The sequence below is a fragment of the Lynx rufus genome, unplaced genomic scaffold (genome assembly GCF_022079265.1).
Source record: "Lynx rufus isolate CCGP_SWC_20201006 ecotype Redwood Valley unplaced genomic scaffold, mLynRuf1.p SCAF_1, whole genome shotgun sequence".
Classification (NCBI taxonomy): domain Eukaryota; kingdom Metazoa; phylum Chordata; class Mammalia; order Carnivora; family Felidae; genus Lynx; species Lynx rufus.
The window spans coordinates 129,820,587-129,846,419 of NW_025814823.1; positions in this window are offsets into that span (position 1 = coordinate 129,820,587).

Here is a 25,833-nt window from a genome sequence, read left to right on the forward strand (position 1 = left end):
TCGTTAGACAACCAATCACCTCATCTTCCCTTATTTTCCATCCTTTCAAAAATCAAGGAAAGAAAAGAGGAACCAATACAGCTTAACAGTACCACTTTCTTAACAAATTCTTTTCTGCTGTTTTCCACATGTTCGGTAGCTTGAGAGGCCAAGGACTATCCGTAGGACTGTTCTGAAAGGTGATTTTAAACATCAGCATCATTCTTGTCAAGTAAAGATAGCATTTCCTTGGGAGACTTGAATGGTTCCCTGAGAGTGGTTCAGGTCTCTGAGCCAAATATGTATCTAGGCACTGTGGTGGGGAGTATTTGCCAGTGAGGATATCAATGCCCAGGTACACATGCACTATGTGTTTTGCTACAAATGTTTTCCCAGTAAACAAGAGTTCAGCCATCAAAAGAAAGGGAATGCTAATTTTAAATCAATTAAATTCAAACAGAAAGGCTTCCTTTGGGTATAGTTGCCTTTTTAGTAAGCACACTAATTTTGGAGACTTGTAGTATTTACCCACAAATTGGTTTTGAAGGATCTGTGGCATTGAGAAGTTGAAGTCGAACCAGTCTCTCCTGCAGCTCCTTCCCAGTCCATGAATTATTGAGGGTGGAATTTAATGGCGCCATTATTGTTCATCACTCTGCTCTGGTCGATACAAATGCATGCTCTATCATTGTTGCATAATAGAGCATCCGTATGTAAGGTTCACGGACATGAAAGGGGATGCCCAGGAAATCAGGAATCACATGGTTTTGTGGATCCCTCTTCCAGTCACATTAGGACCACTAAACAGAAGGAAATACATCAGCTGTTGGCCAAGATATCAATCTGGAAAGGAGAATGGACTCTGGACTCTGGGATCTGTCCAAAGTGAAGCAGACCCAGCACTAGACCTCACTTAAAAATGTACCTCTGGCCTTGAGTGGCCTCTGTGGTCACATGGGAAGGGAGAAGTAGCAGAGCTTGAATCCCTGCTGGTCCAGCTCAATCTAAGGGAGGATCATGGTTTGGAGCGTACAGAGAGGAAAATAGTTGGATCAGTTCCACCAAATGAAACGGCTCCCAGAAATGACAACTGCAGCCCGGCATGTGAAACAAACAGATCAAAGGTGGTACAAGAATTCCTGCAAATGATTGCTCACCTTCCAATTCATGAGTCACTTAACATCCAGTGTTTGGGGTTTAGATTTGCTGTCATTGTTTTTATTGTTGTCTGGGGTGAGTTATTGAATTGAAAGCAATTTGGATATTGTCTCTCTCCACGGGGTTCTGCAGCCAAAAAGAGATTGATGAAAAGCAGGGGTTTGGGGCCAGTGATTCCAACACAGCTTTCCTCAGAGCAATACAAATGATAAGGCTGTTACTTGGGAAAACAACAGTCTGTAAGAGTGATTTCATTGTCTCTGATGGGGAAGGGTGGGCATAAACATTAAGTACAGTTCATGACTTTGGGGAATGACGGATGATAGGATGGTACAGAGTCTTGTTTCCTCATAAGGATTCCTCAATGTTTGCAAAAGCCATATTTTTGTATGGTTCAGGAAGCAGCAAGACAACTTGGCGGTCGTCCTTGACATTGGTACAACACTTTAAATTTTACCAAACACTTTAGTACACATCATCACAATCAATTCTCAAACTCACACCCTAACTAGGAGGACAAGCACTCCTATTTTAGTAATGAAGAAATGAAGGTTCAGGGAGGTAAATGACTGGCCTCAGTTTACCCAGTCAAAAATGTTCCTTCCGATCTACCACCATGCCCACTCATAGAGTGGATGTCAGGAGACTGAACATCCATTATTTGTTTCTAACCAACTATTTCATAATCATGTATTATATCTCAGTTCCCTTTCTATACTACAGGATTATTAATAATCATGTAACAATACTTATTTTAAAATAAGAGTTGTATTACTGAAACCTGGAAACATTTTTTAGAAGCCTATCAGAATAAATTAGAAGCTTCAAGTAATTTCTTAACCCATTGGGTAAGCTCCATTTGAATCCAACAAGAACAGCAACCATCAGCTGAAAGATGGTCCTCCCAAGCCCTCAATTTTGAACCACAATCTCAATGGAAGATGCTCCAACTATATTCTAAGGGAAGAGCAATATCATCTCAATCTTGGATTTATGTTCACAAATATTTTCGCAAACATTATTCAGAAATAATAACACTGGTCTGCTTTTTGGGTTCCATTAGCAACAACCAAGTATTTTTACGTACGTGATTTGGTTTGATCCTCATTCCACCCTTGAAGACAGGTGAAGATAAGCATTCTTACCATCTGCCACTGGAGCCCCATTGGGAAGGGGGGCACACTAAGACTGAGAGAGGGCACATGTCGCCCCAGGAACATGCATCAGATCACTAGAAGCTTGCAAACCTGAGTTTGAATCGTATGTCCACCACTTGCTGGTATAAAGGCCTTGTGGCAAGTTTCTGAATCTCTCTGAGCTCAAGGAAAACCATAGTGAACTTACAAGACAGGCCAGTTACTTACCTGCCCTTTCTCAGTTATGCACCCACCCTCCCCATTGAGCTGTGTGAGGCTAGAGCTAGAAACCTATAGCCCACTGCTCTCAGACTCCCTCACCAGTGACTTCCTATTAGTTTCTGCCAGTAGCAAGCGCAGGTCTGATATCAGAGGGTAGAAGCAGAGGAGAAGCTGTTCTACTTTCTTGGTTTGCCAGCATCTCTGGCAGTGGCTGTTTCCTTCTGTAGTTCTAGCTCCTACAATGGGGCTTCTCCCCATTAGCTTCTCTGTGGTCCTAGTCCATTAGCAGGTGGGCTCCAGGACTCTGCCACCTTGATCTTCTCTCTTTTGTTCCCCTAGCCCTGGAAGTAGGACTGATTCCTGAAGCTACTAGTTTTGGGGAATGACCTCTTCTTTCTAATTGTTCCCCCAGCACATAATCCTCCCGTTTGTTTTTATAACCCATCCAAAACATATATAACCAATTTCTTGTATTAAACTTCTTTGAAATACCTAAATTGGGCTCTTTTTTCTTATATCCATCCTGACTGACACACAAAAGAACCCAGCACAAGAACTGCCACATAGCTAATGTGTAAACGTCAAACAATTAAAAATAAAAAGGCTTGCCAATGTTTCATGTTGGGTACCACAAATGGAATGTACTCCCCCGGTGCCCTACCACTGGAGCTTTGCGTTAGGTGTGATAGCTATATGGGAATTGTCTCCACTCACAGATTGCTTCCAAATACCTAAAAGTTTAAGATTTTTAAATGATGCATGCACCAATTTAATGTAATCTCCAAAACAGGGATGATAAAAGTACTGACCTACCTCATAGAGCTGGTTGGAACAAGTAATTAGCTCTCATAAAAACACTTCAACCACCTAAAGTACCTCATAAAAGTTTATTATGAGTAGTAATGCTAATAGTTAAACATATAATGATGGGCACCAAATGGGCACGCTCCACAAACTGATGGTGTGTTAAATTCTCTTTACGATCTCACTGTTGTTTAGCAGTTCATATGTTGAGAGCTCTTCACAGCTGTAAATTAGTTAATCCCCATGACACTCACTCCTGAGAGATAGGTCAGTATGATTTTCCATTACTATGGCAACAAATCCTATGTAAATGTCCAATGATAGAAGTCGAAGATGAGAAACAAGAAAGGTTAAGTGACTTGTTCAAGGCCACACATCAAGTAGGTGGCAGGGTCAGCTTTAAAATGCAGAAGAGCTGACCCCAAAGCACATGCCAGTCCACCTGGTCAGCACTGAGGGGATCACTGACATTCATTTGCTTAGAAATTTGGTGAAACAGAAAATATCAATATGGTCTATATCTTGGAACAAAATATGAACAATTACAGTGTGCAGGCATATAATTAAATGACTGTATTTTGTTAGTCCATCAATGACAGGCAGTAGCAGGAAGGGCAGCATGAATTCTAAAGCCAGACCTTTCGAATTCATACCCCACCTCAGCCTCTGTCCCATACTCGCTGCACAAACTTGGTCAAGCTACTTGACTGCTCTGAACCTCAGTTTCAAAGCCTAATAGTGGTAAAATGAAGCTAATAATAGGATCTACTTCACATGGTTATTGTGAGGATTTAATGAAAAGCACTTAGAACAAGTAGATAATAAGCTTTCAATAATTGTCAGCTATATTAGATAGATGGACCCCATTACGGAAGAAATATTTATTGCTTTCCAACAATGTTGTATCAGGTACAGAGATGCTTAGGAGACAGACCCTGCCTTCAATGAGCTTTCAGTATAACAGGTTTGTACAGTGTGTAACTTGCCACACAATCTAAGGGGACATCCTTCTGATATGCTACCATTAATCGTTCAAGCAAGGCCACATGTTTTCAAAGCAAATGATATCATTCCTCAGTTCTCTGACAGGGAGTACTCAATCTGCTCCTTTCCTCGCCTGCCCTTGTGTTTCTCTTGTCATTTAACTAACTTTATTTACACTTGTGTAAGAAGGCAGAACACGAACTGTCACTGAAAGGTTCCACGTGTTAAAGAGAGTGCCATGGGTGTTCAAGGAAATAGGTTCATTTCTGGCTGAAGTGGTTAGGCAAGAGGTGGGACTTGAACTTGGTCTTAAAAGATAAGTCTGGTTTTAAAACCCAAAGACGGCTGTGCCATTTGGTGGGGGAGGTCGGGAGAGTGGATCAAGGGAGTGAGTGGGCAGACAGGATCAATAGGAAACCAGACCTTAACAAAGGAAGAATGGAAGAATGTTTATTGAACACCTGTTATGATCCAGTAACTATGTCTGCACCTTACAATACTGATAAATGACCCTACTGGGACCCACATCAATTCACCTATTTCAAGTATGAGGCAATGCAAAAGAAGCATTGATGACCTTAAGAGTAGAGAGCCTGGGGGTGCCTGGGTGGCTCAGTCGGCTCAGGACTTCGGCTCAGGGCATGATCTCACAGTTTGTGAGTTCAAGCCCCACATCGGGCTCTATGTTGACAGCTCAGAGCCTGGAGCCTGCTTCAGATTCTATGTCTCCCTCTCTCTCTGCCCTTCCCTGCTCGCACTCTGTCTCTGTTTCTCTCAGAAATAAATAAATGTTAAAAAAAAAATTTAAAAAAGAGTGGAGAGCCTGACACAAAGTGGAACTTTTGTGAGATTACTCTAGGTATAGTATTTAGGGAGATTGAACAGGCAGTCTAGGAGAAGCCAGATAAGGAAATTTATAGCATGTGAGGAGGGAGGAAAGCTGGAATAGAATGGTGATGTCAGACTGGAAGGGAAGGGGTGGATGGGAGAGCTGCCTAGTGACTCAAAGCTCTCTCTGCATAATAGAATCACCAGGACATAGATTTAGAACTAATGATACATAAATTCACTGACTGTGGTATACACAGTACATGGGTATCAAAGGTACCCTTTAACGCTTATGCTAAAAAGAAACCAGATATAAAGAGTTAATTAAAAATGGAGAGCTAAGGGCATTTTTTATTATGATAAAAACATATATAAAGTTTGCCATCTTAAGTATGTTTAAGTTTGCAGTTCGCTTGTGTTAAGTACATTTACCTTCTTGTGAAACAGATCTTTAGAACCTTTTCGTCTTGCAGAACCTTTCGTCTGTCATAGCCATTGAACAACAGCTATCCAGCCCCTGGTAACCACCATTCTACCTGCTACATCTATGAATTTGACTGCTTTGCATACCTCAGATAAGTGGAATTACATAGTCCTTGTCCTTTTGTGACTGGCTTGTCTCACCTGGCATAATGCATCATAGTTCACCCATGTTACAGCATGTAACAGAATCTCAACTTTTTTAAGAGTACATAGTAGTATTCCATTGAATGTCAGGCATATCACATCTTGTTCATCCATTCAATAGTCGGAATGTTTGGGTTGCTTCCATCTCTTACCTATCATGAGTGGTGCTGCCATGAACATGGTTATGTAAATATCTATTCAAGACCTTCCTTTCAGTTCTTGTGGGTATATACGCAGAAGTGGGAATTCTGGATCATATGGTTGTTCAATTTTTAATTTTTTTAGCGGCTTCCACACTGTTTTTCAGAGTCGTTGCACCCTTTCACAGTCCCACCAACAATGCACAACTTCTCCATATCCCTGCCAACACTTACAGTGTTCTGGGTTTTTAATAGTAGCTACCCTAAAGGGTGTCACTAGGAGCAATTTCTTAAAGGTATAAGTACAAAGGGGCACCTGGGTATCTCAGTTAAGCATCTGACTTCAGCTCAGGTCATGATCTCGTGGTTAGCATGTTCGAGCCCCACATCAGGGTCTGTGATGACAGCTCATAGCTGGAGCCTGCTTCAAATTCTGTGTCTCCGTCTCTCTTTCTGACCCTCCCCTACTCATTTTCTGTCTCTCAAAAATTAATAAATGTTAAAAAAATTAAATAAAAAGATGTAAGTTCAAAAATAATTTCTGAAACAAAACTATTTATCATCCTAAATACCAAAATAGTTTTGAAACGAATGAAAACAAATTGTATAGAGAAGCAGCAAATCTAACATAAACATAAACATAATAATAATAACAAAAAATAATATGGCAGAGTTGAGACCATCAACTGTATCGGTAAATATGTATAATAAACCTTAATTCACTTGTTAAAAGATTCTCTATCTGGCTCACAAAGCAAGACCCATGTATATGCTCTACTCAGGAAATGCAATACAAAGGAATTCACAAAAGCTGAAAAGAAAGGAACAAGCAAAACTTTTCTAGGCAAGCGGAAACAATAAAAAAGGAGGTTTGCACTCCTGATATCATCACATATATTCCCCGGGGGTGGAGGGCAGGCAGAGCAAACTGCATTGTGTCTATGTTAAATCCCTTATTCGGGTAATGCCACTGTGGTCATGAAAGAGAATATTCTTTTTTTTTTTAATGTTTATTTATGAGAGAGAGAGAGAGAGCTAGGGAGGGGCAGAAAGAGAGGGAGGCAGAGAGGATCCAAAGCAGGCTCTGTGCTGTCAGCTCAGAGTTGGACCTGGGGCCCGAACCCAAGAAGCATGAGATCATGACCTGAGCTGAAGTTGGGATGCTTAACTACCTGAGCCACCCAGGCTCCCCAGAGAATATTATGAATTTTAGGAAGTACATACTGAAGGACTTTTAGGGATAAAGGACTCAATCTCAAAAGAGTCAGAAAAAAATTGAGAGAATGATAAAGAAAATGGTGCCGCATGGCTTCTTGCACCTTTTTGGCAAATAGGAAATTTTACCAACATAAAAATTTTTTTAATAATAACAATAATAATATGTAGCTCTAACTCCCTGAAACTTTGAATTCTCTTAGCCGCAAAATGGAGCCAAGACCATGATATTTTTTAAAACTCTCCAGGGAATTCTAACGTGCGTTCAGAGTTGAGAGCCAATGTAGCAATCAATCCATGGCACTCAATCACTGGCTGGATGTATGTGGTAACAAAAGAGGGAGAGCTGGCCCCCCAAGATATCCAAGTCTTTATTCCCAGAACCTATGAATGTTATGTATACGGCAGAAGGGACTTGGCAGATGTGATTAAATTAAGAGTCTTGAGACAGGGAGATTATCCTAGATTACCTAGGCAGGCCCTAAATGTAATCACAGTGTCCTTGTAAGAGGAAGGCAGAGGGAGATTTGACTATAGAAGTAGCTGTGGATGTGACAATGGAAGTGAGAAGTTGGCAGAAGATGTAGCCAAGAGCTAAGGAATGCCACAGCCACCAGAAAGTAGAAGAGCCAAGGAACAGATTGTCTCCTGGATCCTGCAGTAGGAACAGCCCTTGATTTCACACCTTTGTTTTAGCCCTGCAAAACTCATTTCAGATCTTGGCCTCCAAAAGTGTCAGAGAATAAACTTGTGTTATGCCACTATGTTTGGGTAATTTATTACAGCAGCGATGGAAAACTAATATGAAGACTTAAATGTTTTAGAGATAAAGGGATAAAAGCGGTTCCATGAACAGAAGTATGACCTGTTCAAGAGGGTTGAGTGAGTTTTATAGCCATGCATTTTCTGAACCCCTGAAAAGAATGGGAAAGTGGATAATCAGGGGATGGACATTTCAAACAAATTTCTAGAAGATGAAAAGAGGAAGGGGACATGCCGATAGGTGAAACAGACACACGGAACCACATTCCAAAACATCTAATTTAGGAGATTGCAGAGATCTTCCCCGAGGCTTCCCTGTAAGCCTCAGAGCCTAGAGTTGACATTTAAGATGGCAGGGCATGGTCATACATTGGGCTAACAGAGGATTCTTTGAACATCTATACACAAAACAGTTGTGTCAGGGAGCACCATCTCCCTCTTCTTCTCTCCTCTTGCTACACACAGCCCAGCATCCCTGACAAAAATTCTGGAGGGCTCCTCTTTAAGGAAACTGAATAAATATTGATTGGGAGAAGCCAAGATTCTGTGCTGGATGTTTCTGCTCAGAGATATGCTCTCCTCATTTTGACCTGAGGTAGGGGGTCCTGACCTGCTTACCCCAGAGCAAAACCTGCCAGTGATGGACCCCAGACCTGTACACTGTGATCAAGCTGAAGATGTTCATGTTTAGAGCAGAGGAGATCTATATCACCTACTTAGTCCTTGTCTTTTCAATATGAATGGGCAATGAGTCCATTAGAAACTCCAGGGAAAAAAAGGTAACAGAAGCAACAATCAAAAGATGTTTCAGAAATTCATGGTTCACTTACGAAGCCTTCTACAACTTCAAGCAATTGTAGCAATGTATGGCAAGAGAAACCTTTTGACCTTGAAGCTACAGCCATTGTATCTTGAGTAGTCCAGAGGACATTTCATTGAGCTCATAAAGAAGGAAATGCAATCCTAACATACAACTTGGCTTTGCAGTGAGCAATCTTCACACAGTTATAATAATGTCAGTGCTGTTCTTTGATTTTCAATCTATAGCAAAAGCTCATAAAAGTTAATTATGGTTTCAGAACAGATGTAAATGTTAACCATCTTGAAAATGTAAAAGTGAAGACGTGGCTGGGATGAGGTGGGAGTTGGCAAGGGAGGGTGGAATAGAGAAATGTAATAAAGAGGATAAAGTGGGAATCAGAGAGACATAAATATAATACCTAATATCACAAAGTTATCTAATAAAATAACTCAAAAGTAAACAATATAAAGATCAAACACTGCAGGAGTGGAAAGGTGGGGTGCAATACAAATGAGCTAAGTCTTGGTCTTTCATGGCTGAGAGTCAACATAGATTGCCTAAAGCTTTTTTAAAAAATCAAGAAATGGAAGTATATTATTTAGAAGTATGGAGGTAATTATTAGAAGGCTTGAACTCAAAGGCATGAGCATAAGAGGTTGCTTCTGGAGGCTGGATTGGGATAGAGAAAAGAAGGTTGAAAGAGTGTTGCTTTTCATCATGAATTCTTCTGTGTGATTTTTCTTTTTACCACATGCATGTATTTCTTTAATAATATAATTTATAAAATGATAAGTGACTAAGGACGTGGCAGCCTAGTGTTATTTACCAGATGATTATCTTTTATATTGCGTTGGGGCCATTTTTTTAAGTCCCAGGGTTTTTTTTTAATGTTTATTTATTTTTGAGCGAGCACGTGTGTGCACATGCATGCACGCACACACACATATACGTGCGTACACGCATGGGATAGGGGCAGAGAGAGAGGGAGACAGAAGATCCGAAGCAGGCTCGCAGGCTTGATGTGGGTTCAAACTCACAAACCATGAGATTGTAACCTGAGCCAAAGTGGGATACTTAACCAACTGAGCCACCCATGTGCCCCACCTTGGGGCCATATTCAAGGACTAATCATGTTTCTACACCAGTAGCCTATGTTCATCAACTGTATAGTTAATTACTATATTCTTACATTAATAAAGGGGGTGTTGTAAAGAAAGGGGAAGAGAATGGGGGGGAATAATAGGAAAATAGGTATAAGGGAGGTTGAAAGGGTCAAATTACTTAAACTCAGAGCAGAACAGGTGAGCGCTCAGGGTAGAGATTTCCAACAGGAAAGAGCTTTAGAGAGCAAAACTCAGACACCATTTTGAACATTATTCCCATAGACCAGCACACTGTTAAAATGGTGGCAGTCATGAGCTCTGCTGTAGTAATCCCCTTGGCTCTGCTCAACAGGCTTCCTCCTGGCACTCACTACCCTACACACACTGTCTATCTCTGCCAGTTCCACAATGTGCAAGGCCTTTTCCAAGTGCCACCTTCGTGATGTTTTTCTCAATTATCTCAGACCTTACCAATCTCTTTCTTGCTAAACACTTTCACACTAAACAATAGTTGGTAGATACCATTTGCTTTACTAATTATTTGGGTTTCCTAAGCCCTTCAGCCCAACTAGATCATAAGTTCTTTTAAAGGAAGAAAACGTGGGGTGCCTGGGTGGCTCAGTCAGTGAAGCATCGATTTTAGCTCAGGTCATGATCTTGGGGTTCATGAGTTCGAGCCTCACATTGGGCTCTGTGCTGACAGCTTAGAGCCTAGAGCCTGCTTCAGATTCTGTGTTTCCCTCTCTCTCTGCTCCGTGTGCTCTCTCTCTCTCTCTCTCAAAAATAAATAAGCATTAATAAATTGTTTAAATACTACTACTAATAATAATAATAATAAATAAAGGAAGAAATCCTGACATCTTTCTTTTTGTCTCATGTAGAGAACTTAGCACAGTATTGGGCTTCAAATAAGCAATTACAACTCAAGTGAAAGCAGAGAGTAGTAGATGAAGTTTTCATTGTAACTGAAACAAGTTTCTTTCCCTACCTTGCATTGAATTACGATGGGGGAACCAAACACAGTTCACTTGTCACGTTTGTAACTTGGATATGACTGCCGGGATCCTTCATAATGCCAGTGACCTTTTATTCTCTGAGACAGGCAGCCTCAGAGTGCGGAGGGTTGGTGACATTAGGAGGAAGAGGGTCAGCACCATGGCTGACTTCTGGTCTAGCTCCTAAAGACCAGAATCATCCAGACAGCAGGCATGACCTCAAAACTTGTGGGTCAGAGGGAAGCACAGCATATGACTTGGCATCTTTGCCAAGAGAACAGGGCTCCTGTGGAAAGCCCACATTCAGGATTTGATGTGATCCAGAGAGGGAAGACAGTTTGCCAGGCCTCCACTGTCTTCGTTTTGACCACCCTTCCCTGTTGCTCCATACGGAGGCTGCTGCCTGGAATGGGAGTTCATCCAATTATTTTGGCATCTATGCCAAGGTCACTTTCTTCTCTTCATTTTAGCAGACTTCTTTCAAGCTCAGGTCAAGACCTCCACTCTCCAGGGAAGCACGTCAACATTTCTTCTCCTCTTTGCCCCTCACATCATGGCAACTACTTGCAAAGCGTGTTTATCCGGAAAGCCCCAGGCAGCCAACATGCTCAGACAAGCTGAACAGAAAACTCTGCCGTGTACAGAAGAAGAGTTTTTGGTGTGCCCTCTGGCCCTGAAAAAAAAAAAACACGGGTTTTGCTAAGATTTATTTACCTTCAAAGCTTTGTTCCCACAAGTGTGCAGAAATATAGACACACATACGCCGTTGACTTAACTGCCTTTTCTCCCTTGGTCATGAAAAAATTCAGAGGCTAGGACAGTCCTGGTGTGTCTGAGTGAAAACAATTCTATCACTCACACACTCTGTGACGTCTTTCGCGATTTGACAGAGAAGTCTGAATCAAAAGGGACACTTCCATGGCAATAAAGAGGAAACCAGGAGTCGAGTTGCAGTGGATGATTAAATCACATTTTAACCACTCCTTCTGGGCCGCAGCGCTTTTCCCTAGAGCACCCTCGTAATTGTGCTACAGCACCATTTATTATTTACAATTGCCTTATTTTCTTCTGAGATCGAGATTTGCTTAAAAGTCCATTTAGGACTGGTCATCCCTCGGCTAAGGGTCAGTTGAAGCTTCCAAGTAATCCGCTCCGTGTCCCACGTTATTATGTTACAAGCCCCAAAACCAGCACATAAGGAAATATGTTTACCTAAATGAGAAGAAGTTGCAAAAAGCTAACAAAAGCTACATCTCTTCAAGGACATGTCCAAGAGAAAGAAGTGACGGTCCCTCCGTTTGCTCTGCTGCCTGGTGTACGTGATGCTCCTCTCTGGCACGTGAATATTTATGTATACATTGTGCGAGTCTTGCTAATTGTAATTATGATTGCTTACTACAGTTTCCAAGGTAACAGTTGTCACTGCAACGCTTCACTGCCAACTCAATTTCCATTCTCCTGCTGGTATAACAAATATTGTGTGACATTTTAACTGAAAATATCTGTAAACGGGTGTCTGAGTGTGGTGTGTTTCTTTAAAAGGGAAGGAAAACAATTATTAGCTTTTCATTATTCATCTCAGTGGCACATTTGATCGGTAATTACTTCAGCTTTATATTTAGAAAGGAATGAACCGGAGTCCCACAAGGTCTTGGATTTGGAGGTTCTGGGTTCTGATCCTGCCTTCTCCCACTGATCCATGTAACCTTGTCTCAGTAGCCAGGAGCTTGTCCAGAAACAATGTCATGGTAAAGGAAGGAGAGCTCTTGGGCACCCCCTTCCCTAGGGTACACTCACCACATAGGCACTTCATTTTCTGAGACAGGTGCCTTGCACCATGAGGGATAGGTCCTGAAAGAGAACAGATGAAGCAGGTGTCCTTCATTGAGGCTGCTTTCTGTCTTCCTCCTAAGAGCAGGAGCATTCAGGTAGTGGCTCATAAATACCTCAACTTACAGTTGATTCTGGTAAGGACCACAATGAAGGAACTTTTCCCCAGCCCCATTGTGCCCTCTCCAGTCAGAGATCCGGTCAAGGACCTCACATTCCACCCACTTCAAGATCACTTCCTGCCTCGCTGGGAGAGGTGGGACTCATACATTCCAGGCAGACTGCTGGCCGACCAGGATGCTGTGCCACACCCACAGTTTGAGTGAGCTGTGCCTCACTGAAGGCTTCCTGAGGTTGCAAGTGAAAACAGGTGACTGGAGCATTAGCCAAACCAGGAGCCTTAAAGTTTAGCGAGCACTTCCTGTTTGCAAGACACATCAGAGATGTGAGTGCAGTTACAGAAATGCAACCCCCACCCTCAGAAAACAGACAGTCTTCTGGAAGAGAAACATTTAAACACATAAAATAGCTTGAGGACAGTAAATCTCTGGTGCAGATGAGAGTGTAATGGATGTTCAGAGATGTCTGCATGGAGCTGGAGGAAATCAGGGAGGTTTGGCAGGGGGTGGGCCCTGAACTGGGTGGGAGAGGGAGGGGGAAGTTCAAGAATATAAGGACATAGATAGAGTGCTACAGGCGAAAGAACATAGAGAAGACACCTCAAACATAACTTAGATTTTTACTTGCCTGAATCTATAATTTGAAGCATAAATAGGGTCTAATGTAAAAAGAATGTGATTGTGTTCCATAGCCATGACCCTTTAGGCCTGGGGAAAGTTAAGAGGACAGACGTGGATAACGTGGGCGCAAAGGAATGGAGGTCTCCTTTCAGGTTCCAAAACTGGCAGTCCAAGCAAGTCTTAGAGGAGGAAGAGCACTTTGCTCGTTTCCATGGTTCACAACACCCTCCCAGTTTCAACGTCCTCCAACTCTCTCAGTACCCGTAACTAGCACCAGGAAGAATCTGTTATTATTCCCTCCTCCCCTCCTTCTGGCCCGTTGTGCTTCTGGCCTCCTCTCTGCTCGTGGCATCTTGTCATTGCTGCAACGCTCTTGCCAGGACCACCAACCGGGACCCTCAAAGCCTGTGCCCTAGACCACCGCACAAATGGACTTGGGGCTAAAATCCAGCCTAACCTCTGGGAGGGGCTGCATCCACCCTGAAGAATGAGTGATTCTTTTGTAATTCATCTGCCCAAAGAAGTAAGTTTTTTACAGTTTGCACAAAGCCACTCTGTCCTAGCAGTAGCACCGAGCACTGCACAATCCAAGCTTTGCTAGATATTTTGAGGTGAGTGCTATCACCTGGGGCCTCCCCTTGTGACCAGCATCAACTGATCGGACCAATATGAAATACCACAGATCCTACATATCACCTAAGGTGAACCTGACCACAATTTGCTCTGAGAATGAGGCATTGCAAGTTATTTTCAAGTCCTTCTGTTTATTGTATAAGAAAACACGGGATGTCTGAAGACTGTAACGAGAGGCTGAAGAAGATATTAACTAATCTCATTATTCTCATTAATTCTCATTAATTCTCATCACCAAAGAACACTTAAATCTTTTGGTTTATGAACTAAAGATTTAGTTGTCCCTGAATCTACTTCCTCCATTCAAGGTCCCTTGGTACCCGCTGACCTGATATCATACTCTCTTATTGCAACTCACCGGTTGAGGTCTTCCTCATCAACCACAAAAGAAAAGTCACTAAAAGATTCGAAAGAAAGATTATTTCAAAGTTTGGAAAGAGGGAAACCACTGAATACCTCAATGAGCTTAAATGGTCGGGTCTTTTTGAAATCAGCATATGACACGATGATGATGATAAATCTTTTTTTCGAAAAATGCCTTTTCGGCACACACTGAGCGACCACTTCACGAACAATTGGGCACCCAAATAATTGGAAATATTTCAGAAGAGCAAATGGAGCAAAAGAGATCATGGAAAGCCGGAAATATATGGATGCAATTTTGAGCCTAAATGAACATGCAGTGCCATATACAAAATAATCAGTGAGATGTGAAAACGGATGTGGATCCCTTTGATTTGAATCAACAGGGTGTGAAGGGCTCTTATTATTAAAAGCAGACCTTGATGCTGCCTTGCCCTTGTCCAGATCCAGGCATCCAAGATCTTCCCTTTGGAGATGCACAGACTCTGTACCAAGGTGTACCCAGGCAAGAAGCTCGAGATCAGTCCTTCGACTGTTGGCTCTGACTCAGAAGCCTTCCTCCCTGTCATTCCTCTGAAAAATTTTCCTCCCCATTAGCAATTTTAAAAGTCCCTTGCCAATACAGGGCATCTAATTTAGTGAAGAGAGGTGGCCTATATTTTCACCCTAAGTATAGGGAAACTAATACCCTGTAGCATAAGGACTTGCCACAAAATTATTCCTTCTAGAAAACGAACCAAGGGCAAAAAAGAGCAGTGTTCTTCCTATCCCAAAGACAAAAATCAAGGACCATTTTTTCAGAGCTCCAAGGAGCCCTAAAAAGCTTCTCCAGGGATTTTCAAACTGTTCAGACGAGTGCCAGGATATTGAGAGAGGCTGCAGATCAAGAGAAGCGTGGGCTAATGGTGAGACCATGAAAGCATTTTCAAACAAAGGTTTGCTAGAGGCTTCCTTCAAAGTCAGTTTCAAAGTCACCTTAACATTGACAGGAGAAATATGCGGAAAACCTGTAAGGTGGCTGGATTATATCTTGAACTCTTAATCTGTATAGGTTCTATTCCCTTCTACTTTCTCAGCAATACTCAAGGCCATTTTTTTTCCTTCTTCTGGCCAAAATGGAAGAAAGAACAAAACTCAAAGAAGGTGCTATCCTGAGAATAGGACCAAGCAAAGCCTGTGCATAAATCCTTTCCGGTTAAAGACTAGATACAGGAAGGGGGAGGCAGGAGGGCAGCAGGCAAAGGAGGGATTACAATCGGAAAAGGGGGAGTCCCCAGAGTTTTCAAAGTGGGGAAGATAAAAAGGCAGTCTGTCTTGTGGACCAGAAAGAAGGGAAGAAGGGTCATCAAGGTGAGCTCACCCAGTAATTGAGGATAATCACCCGAGATTCCTGGGCATCTGTAACCCTCTAGAACTGAAGAAGGGAGATGTGGATACCAAGAGTGTGGGTGAGGAAGAGAAGGGGGAGCTCACCCCGACCAAGGCTTCAGCAGAACCTGAAAGACTCATTTGGGAAGCTTCCTCTGAGGCAAAGCAGAGATGGACACTAACCCTTGTTCCCATAAAACCCATTAATAGGAGTATGTGACAGAGAATCCTCCACTTCAGAAATGTCTGGATGTGCCTGAGGGAGGAAAGGGACATTTAGAAAAAGTGCCCCCGTCAAAGACCTCCATTGTTTTACCCGCTTTGATGTGACCCAAATACATTTAACCAACTGACTGAGGAGCTAAGGTTAACCCAGTCCTTTTTACCTCACCGTTCAAAGAAAGGACGAAGATAAAGGGATTTTTGCCCCACAGTTGTTGTTTTCTTTTTTCTTATATTTATCATGAAGAAGGCCTGTGCTGATTTTCAGTGTGCTTAATGATATTCCTATCAATCTACCTGGTGAAGAAACTTCCAACTCCATAATGTGATTTTTTTTAATTTATTTTTTAATGTTTGTTTATTTTTGAAAGAGACAGAGACAGAATGCAAGTGGGTTAGGGGCAGAGAGAGAGGGAGACACAGAATCCGAAGCAGGCTCCAGGCTCCGAGCCGTCAGCGTAGAGCCCGACGCAGGGCTCGAACTCACGAGCTGTGAGATCATGACCTGAGCTGAAGTCGGTCGCCCAACCGACTGAGCCACCCAGGCGCCCCCATAATGTGATTTAAAAAAAAATTTTTTTTAATGTTTATTTATTTTTGAGACAGAGAGAGACAGAGCATGAACAGGGGAGAGGCAGAGAGAGAGGGAGACACAGAATCTGAACAGGCTCCAGGCTCTGAGCTGTCAGCACAGAGCCCGACGCGGGGCTCGAACTCATGGACCGTGAGGTCATGACCTGAGCCGAAGTCGGAGGCTCAACCGACTGAGCCACCCAGGCACCCCCCCCCCATAATGTGATTTTTAAACAACTGAACCTGGGGGCGCCTGGGTGGCGCAGTCGGTTAAGCGTCCGACTTCAGCCAGGTCACGATCTCGCGGTCCGTGAGTTCGAGCCCCACGTCGGGCTCTGGACTGATGGCTCAGAGCCTGGAGCCTGTTTCCGGTTCTGTGTCTCCCTCTCTCTCTGCCCCTCCCCCGTTCATGCTCTGTCTCTCTCTGTCCCAAAAATAAATAAACGTTGAAAAAAAAATTAAAAAAAAAAAACAACTGAACCTGTTGGTGTATGTTAACTAATTTGAATATAAATATAAATAATAAATAAATAATTCAGTAAAAAAGCAGAAGCTGTTATTTGACGGGGGCTAGGGGGACAGCGCGGGGAGAGTGATGCAGGGGCCGCGAGACGGCAGGGAATACCAGACTCATACCGATAGCATCACATCTGTGACAAAATGCTGGGGGAATGGTGAGGTGCATCAAAAGCGTTACACAGTCTGACTAAAGCAGTAGGCACTGCTCACCAAGAATGCCTCACCCCAGTGCAACTGGCCCTTGATTTTCTTGCTGTATTCAGTGAGGTGGTAAAAATGGGTCAGACGCTTGCAGCCTGCCGCATTGCGGGAGTGCCTTGACCAGCCCTCAGTGAGAAGATACAATTAGGGAGATTTTACCAACAGTTGCATGAAAATGCCCTGAACCTCCTCTGGGGCAGTGTCGACACAGCTTATAAAACTCTGCAAAGTCTGCAGATATTTATATCCTGATATTTATGAGTTTGGGTTATCGGAATATTAAGAGAAAAGAAATTAAATGGACACCACAACTGCCGTGCTGTGCTAGATCTCCAGCGCTCATCGTGGTTGTCCCCAGTGGAGAGACTCATTGGCAAAGAATCTCACTCATTAATCCCGGAGTTAGGTGGAAAACATGTTTATGTTTTCCCACAGCTTCTTACTTAAAATGTTATTCTTTATGTTAAAACAGACATAAATATAGAGTTTGAAAAGTCACATGAATTTTTAATACAGAATTTTCCCATTTTCTAAGGGGGTGTGGTGGGAATATGGCCCCAGACTTCCAAAGGTATCAATGTAATGTCCGCATTATTAGGGATACTTAATAGGAAAGGTTAAGAAGCACCGTTCTGATGGCTATTGATGGAGAAGGCTGGCAGGTATAAATTGCTCAGCTTTCATGACTGATGGTGCCAGAAAAGGCACTTGCCAACAGGCAAAAGCCCTTGCAGTAGACATAGTTCTCGAGGTGTTATCACACAGCATTTGAGAAAAGGCAGTCGTGTGTACAACTCATGTATCCAGGCAATGTATCTCAATTTTCCTCAGATAATGAATGGACTCTGTTAGAAAAGAGACACACTCTAGGATCCACATGATCTAAATATCCTAACAATCAAATATTCATTAGTTGACAGAATGTTTCATCCAAACATGTTTTAAATGATGGCAGTGTTAGCTTCAGCTCCAGATCACTTCATCGTTAGATTTACTTCATCTGTATTATTTCTCTTGACATGGTATCTTTTCTTGGCCAGGATAACATAATCAAAGACACTGAGAAAATCTTCCGTCCTTCAGGCATGCCCACCCCCAGCCTTGACTTGCCCCCTCCACCTTCCGAATGAGTTCTGCTAATGCTCTACAATCTTTTGCCTCCAAATAGCATTCCTCCCTACCCTTCCTTTGCTGATCCCTTACTGAATCAGTTATTTATGTGTAATCAACTCTCTATCTCAGTTTAAATTTAAAAAAAAAAATAAAGCAGGCAAAATTATTTTGAAATGAAATGAAAACTTCAGTAATTTGATTTGCAGGCAATGAAGAACAAAGTGTCACAACCCGAGTGCTTTTAAATAAGTCATAATTAATTACGCATGCATCTATGTTTGGATGCTCAATTTATGGCTAATTATGCAGAAAATGTAATTGCGTACTGAAGTATTCAGTCGTGCCTTCTCTCGCTCTCATTTACAGCAACCAGGTTTTTTGTTGTCGTTAATGGTATGTATCACCTGTTGAAATTGTTGAAATGTTGTCAAGACACAAATAATCAGAAGCTCTCGCCTAAAATATAGTTGCTCCTGTTGAGAAAATTGCAGAAAGGTCGAAATTGTTTCCTAACTTATCCTCCTGTTTTTCAAAAAAAAAAAATCGTACACATTTCTATATTCTTTTGTCCTCTTCTGAAATATACTTGCTAAGAAATCACATTAGGCACAGCCTGCCAGCTTTGCTTCTCCTATGGATTTGCAGTATAGATTTTTTATTTTCTTGGTAGAGTCATAAAGCTCGAAGGAATCATGAATGACCATCACATTTATGTCATCCTGGACAGGCTTCTTTTTAATGATGCTGAGGGGAATTTATAACCTTTTCTCTATCTTAAGATGCCTAATAAAGTGGGTATCAAGGAAGCAAAGGAAATAAAACCAAATTTAAAACTTCCTCTGAATAAGTCATGGGAGTAATTGTATTTGTGGGTATTTTCTCACGAAAGGAAAAAAAGAGAGAGATAGCAAGCAGGCAAAAACTCCTAAAACCTCTTACAATACTTAGCAGGATGACAACTACTTACTGTGTTTTTCAGAAACTCTTAAGAATGCTTTATTACATACAGTTTCCTCTTTCTGTGTAAGCCAAATAAATTCTAAGGCCCTTTGTGACCCAGTCTCTGAGAGGTATCACCTGTAAGAGATACTGTCCAGCCACCAAAAGTAAAAGCAATCCCCATATCTTGCACAACCCAAAAGAGCCCACGGCAGATATTAGCAGAGCGTACCTACCCATGATTCTCATCCTCCAGGCTCATGGAAGACAGCTTTCAAGCCCCTTTGCAGTTGTGCAGGCCACAGGGCCAGTTTTAGGAGCTTGGCTGTGAGCCAAAGTCCCTACCTGGCTGAAGCTTGCAAAACTGGTTGTAAGGGCTCCATGTCCTCTTTCCCCTCTCTCCATTCTTATGACAGCAGAGCCATGAGATTAAAGCAGATGGGGCCACTGAGTCACAATATGGAGGACTCCTGCCCAGGAGAGTCCCTGGGACCTGTACCAGCCTTTGAGCAGGAAATGAACTTTTGTTGTGTTAAGCCAAGGAGATTTAGTAGTTTGTAACTTGCAACTACACCCAGAACCTAGCCTATCCCAATATGCAAGCATTAAAGGGAATCCACATCATATCCACTCTGCAGCACTTCCTGAAACACTTTGCCCACTCCTCTCTCTCTCTCTCCCCCATTCTACCCTGGACTAGAGCTTCTTATTATTTCAATCTCCTATCCAGCCCAACAGTCAGGCCCCTGGGTTGTTTTTCCTTCCCTTGTCCTCCCTGCTCTCTAGTCCCGTCTATCTCAATAGTCTCCTGATTCTGCCTCACAAAAGCCACAGAACTGGATTGACAAAAGTCAAACTCTATGTAGAAGGCTAATAAGGGAAATAAACTGAACCTTCAAGGAAAAAAAAATCCTTCTGGAATGGGCAAAGGGGGACAGAAGTAGTGGAAATACTCACTTGTTAAAAAATGTTGTCCCCATCATATTTCTTTTTGGTCCAAAACAAGTGTGTTAAGAATCACACCTTAATGGAGCACCTGAGGGGTTCAGTTGGTTAAGTGCCCAACTCTTGGTTTTGGTTCAGATCGTGATTTCAGGGTCATGGGATAGAGCCCTACATCAGGCTCTGCACTGAGCACAGAGCCTGCTTAAGATTCTCTCTCTCTCTCTCTCTCTCTCTCTCTCCCTCCCTGCTTCCCACCCCCACCCTGTATCTAGCTTATGCTCTCTCTCTCTCTCTCTAAAATAAAATAAAAAGATTTAAACCTTAGTGATTTATTTACTCTTACCTGTCTAGACTATTTTAGTTAGTAACACATGTTTTATATACGTTTTATTTTGAAGCACTAATGCTATCATTCTGTCTATATATATCAGTCTATATTGACTTTCATTTTTTCAGAACCATCAGAGGCAATCACCACAATCATTGTTTATGTGAATAGGCCCCTCTAAAGTTTTACAGGATACAACCTGTATGACTGTATGGGTATCACGTCCACAACACTGGTAACGTGACATTAAAAGAGCTGAAAAAGAAGCATAGCTCATATAATAAAATCTAACATTAAAAAACTAACCCAAAAAAACCATGCAAACTTTTCAGTAAGACTTTTATTCAAATTTTTAACAGTGTCATTAACAAAATCTACAAATACTAACACCTACTGTTGCAAACATTGTACTAGTAGCTGGGGAGGTTACAAAAAGATGTAAGATATGATCTTGACCCTCAAAAAGTTTGCCTCTGTATAGGGAGATAGGACACATTCACAAAAAAGAGTACTATCAGTGGAGGATAACAGTTAAGAGTCAAAATAGATGGAATTCATAATAATGTGTGATGATCGAGGTGTGCGAAAGTGATCAAGGAGGACCATGGAAATGGTGGGTGTTGAGCTAAACCCCAATAGATGTGGGCAAATCAGAAAAAAGGAAAAGAGATGAGTCTTTAAATTTCAGGGTCTGAGCTGCAATGTTTGCTGACAGGACTATAAAAGGAGATCATTTGTCATTGTGTGGTACTAAACTCTTTCCAAGGCCACCCAGAACAAACTGAAAGGGATGTCACTCTCATATTTCACAGGAATGCTCGATTGTCACAACTTCACACCAGCCAGCTCACCTCAGAAAGAGCACTTACTACTTCATCTGCCTAATCAAAATGATCTAATCACCAATCATGTTAAGTGAGGGTGTGGAAAGCGCATTATGCAGATACGGTCCCTGTCCTCTAGGGGATTACAATCTAAAACCTGCATTCCTGGCTCCAACAAACACAGAGACATAATTAACACAGATAAGGATGAGGAATGTATCTCCTGCAAGCCTCACTGCCATCAGACAGAACAATTTGTAGTCATCACTGATCTGAACTGAATTCAAATTAGTGACCCAAAGGCTCCACTGTCTGGGTGTTATTTTCAATCTCCTTAGCTATCCAATCTCCAGAAGTTTCATTTTTCATTCTTACTGTGCAGTCATCATCAAGTACCAAAGGGAAAGACAGCAATCCAGACACACTAAAAATAGCATTCTTGCCTTCTGAAAGCCAGGCTCAGATTTATGACAGTTTTAAAATTTGGTTCTTCGTCTTGAAAGTCCAGCATTCTACAAGAACTGTGCAAGGTAATACCTACCTGGTCTTTAGAGCATGAAACACCCTAACTTGATGCTCTGGGAGATGGGGACTTTATATAATCCATTTACATTAGGGAGAGATAGCATTTTCTTTTGCTTGGCAGGTTGACATGCCTTCATGTGTTTTCCACTTAATCAGCAGAATCATTAAAGCACTGAAGGTTTTGATGGTCTCAATGAAAAACATCTATTTCTGTAAAATCTATCACTATAAATAATTTAACAAACATGCCCCCCAAAAGACTATAAAAAAGGAGGAAGAATTATTCCTTTGTACTTAAATCACAGAATATTCTGAAGTTGAGCCAAATTGAGTCCAGATTTAAAATGAGGGCAGGCTGGGGATTCCTGGGTGACTTAGTCGGTTAAGTGTCCGACTTCGGCTCAGGTCATGATCTCACGGTCCATGGGTTTGAGCCCCTCATCAGGCTATGTGCTGACAGCTCAAAGCCTGAAGCCTGCTTTGGATTCTTTGTCTCCCTCTCTCTCTGCCCCTCCCCAACTCGTGCTCTTTCTTTCAAAAATAAACACTAAAAAAATAAATGAATAAAATGAGGGCAGGCTGATGTCTAACAACAAATGATAAAGTTAAAATGAAAAGCAGATTACAGAAAATTATAATCCAATTTCTGTTTTAAATATGTTATATATTTAAATATGAATAATAGATATTTAAGTTTACACTTCCATAAAAATGGTCTGGGAGAATTGTATCACTATAAATGGTTAACATTATTAATCAAGGGACCCCTTGTGGCAGGGAGAGCTTATACAGCCTCTGTGACTTTTTTATAATAATCTCATTCTATCAGGAAAAAAATGGGATTTCCATTTTAAAATGTATACACACACATTTAGACTGTATTTACATACATAAATTGATATTGGTGCAAATAGAACTGAATATTATATCTCTTTTTGACTACCTGGATATCAGTGCTCATTTGTCAAGCATGAGGTGGTGTTAGCCTGGGAATCTATGCTGAGAAGCTAATCTCAGTCAGCAACAGAGTAGTAATGACTGAGGCTGGGGCTACAAGAGAACTGACTAGGTTATAGGATGAGTCCCCAGAAGAAGGGCCAATGGTCCACATTGTGATGTCCCAGGTAGAACTGATACCCATGGAAATGAGTTGTGGATTGGAATCTGGAAAGTAGGCATCTCAGGTCAGCAGTGCACCCCGCTTTCTAGGTGTAGAGCAGCATCTTGCTTTGGGAATAAGCAGGAAAGTTGTTCATCTGGTTGAAGGAGGAACTCAGGCAGGAAGAGAGAGCAGGCAAGACTTTAAGTCCAGTCCTGTACAAAATGCTGAACTTAGGGTAGGGCTCTGATTTCAACAGACAATCAGGGTAGCCACATGGAAAGAGAACAGAATCCTAGCCAGGCCTAGGACAGACGGTGGAGGTAAGTAAATAGGCCACAGCACACCCACGCCCAGGTCCACAGATCATTTCAGATTCCACATGCTGATACTGGTGGAGAGAAGGTGCCTACCGTAGTCACAAGCTTCATTCTCTTTGGTTCAGGTACTGAGCCACAGATTCACAGGGATGTGAACCTAGATTATGGCAACACGAGGCAGGCAAGAATGATACCAGCAGCTTAGATTTGGTCTTTCTTACCAAAATTAAGAGAATTTTTCCTCTAATTTTCACCAGTTAGATATAAACAAGATGATGTCTAGTCCCAAAGTAGGTTTTTTGAAAATGTATAAAACCTTTTATTATGAAGGCCAGGACTACCTGCTCAACAGATGTGAGCCTTTGAGATCTTGGGTTAAATTACAGGTAGATAAAGAGAAGTCCATTTCACAGAATTTTTCGCAGATTTTATTGATGGCAAAGGAGCTAGCCCATGGTCTTTCTAGTCAACTTCACAAATGACATTCAGAATAAAGATTCTATATGAAAGAGGAGAAAGTCCTTTCTCACCTAATGGCTACCATCTTTGCCTTTTGTTTGCACCTGTTTGCTCAGGAAGACCAATCCCTTTATGCCTTCTCCTTAAAAGCTCTCAGCATCTTGAGACATTAAGCTAAATGTGTTATAGTCCCTGCTCTTTCCAGAATGAAGAGATCAAATTAATATAGATCCCATATATAAAACAGAAGAAAAGTAAATGTAGAATACTCAAATACTATAAACCCTTCAGAGAATCATTATGTTCTCTATTTCCCAGGTAGGGAAATTCTGGATGACAGAGAAAGGGCTAAAGCAGCCCAGTAGGGTCACTTATTCCTCTCCAGACCACTGCTACTATGGAGAGAGATTCAAAATGGCCCCAGATTCCAACTGGAATGATCCTCAACACAGACTTGTCTTATAATCCAAAGACTCTTAGAATCTAAATATTAAATTTGTTTTAGTGAGGCCATGATTTTCAAACAGTGCTTCAAATGATGTTTCTTCCCCTTTCCAATTCTCAGGGGGAAAATCCCTAAGTCAATAGACAGACTTTTCTCAGTTTTAAGATTTTTCTATCATAAATGGTTCTTAGTTTTTTGTTATCAGTGGAGGCTAAACCCATAGCAGACCAGTCTAGGGAAGCTGGAGCCCCTAAGGAGGCAGAGTCCCTGCTAGTCCCTGATAGGGATATCACCTAAGGTCAGGAGGGGATGAGTGGGAGGGCTGGGGCTGGGGAGAATGGAGGAGAAATACCCTGCCTTCCCCTTCTCTCTCTGTCTACAATCTCCTGCCTTGACTTCCTGTTGGCCAAACCCAACAGAAACCAGTTGTCACAGGAATCTGAGAAACTACAGCCTGCAGGGATTTACCTGCTGAATAATGAAACTGAGCAGGGAAAAGCAATAAATGACTCTAAAGGCTAAGAGGGCAACATATGGCATCTGATTTAGGAAGAATTCACAGATTAGTTATAATATGTTTAAAATATTACCATATTCAGTGGTGAAAAACTGAGAGCTTTTCTCCTAGGATCAGGAACAAGACAAGGATATCCACTCTTACCACTTCTATTCAACATAATACTGGAAGTCCTAGCCACAGCAAACAAACAAGAAAAAGAAATAAAAGGCATCCAAATTGGTAAGAAAGAAATCAAATTTTCATTATTTGCAGATGGCATGATACTATATGTAGAAAACCCTAAAGACTCCACTAAAGAAAAAAAAAAACTATTACAACTCATAAATCAATTCAGTAAGGTCACAGAATATGAAATCAATAGACATAAATTTGTTGCATTTCTTTACACTAATAATGAAGTAGCAGAAAGAGAAATAATTAAGAAAACAGTTCCATTTACAATTGCACCAAAAATAATAAAATATCTAGGAATAAACTTAACCAAGGAGGTGAAAGACCTGTACTCTGAAAACTATAAAACACTGGTAAAAGAAACAGAAGGGGACACAAACAAATGAAAAGATATTCCATACTCATGGATTGAGAGAACAAATATTGTTAAAATGTCCCTACTATCCAAGGCAGTCTACAGATTGTATGCAATACCTATCAAAATACCAACAGCATTTTTCATAGAACTAGAACTATCCTAAAATTTGTATGGAATCACAAAAAATCCTGAATAGGTAAAGCAATCTTGGAAAAGAAAAACAAACCTTTAGGTATCACAAACCCAGATTTCAAGATACACCTCAAAGCAGTAGCAGTCAAATGGTATGAGACTTGACACAAAAATAAACGTGTAGATCAATGGAACAGAATAGAAAATCCGAAGCAAACCCACAATTGTATGGCTAATTAATCTTTGCCAAAGGAGGCAAAAATATGCAATGGGAAAAAGACAGTCTCTTCAATAAATGGTGTTGGGAAAACTGAACAGCTACATGCATATAAATGAAGCTAGACCACTTTCTTACACCACACACAAAAATAAACTCAAAATGGATTTAAGACCTAAATGTGAGGGGTGCCTGGGTGGTTAAGCATATGACTCTTGGTTTCGGCTCAGGTCA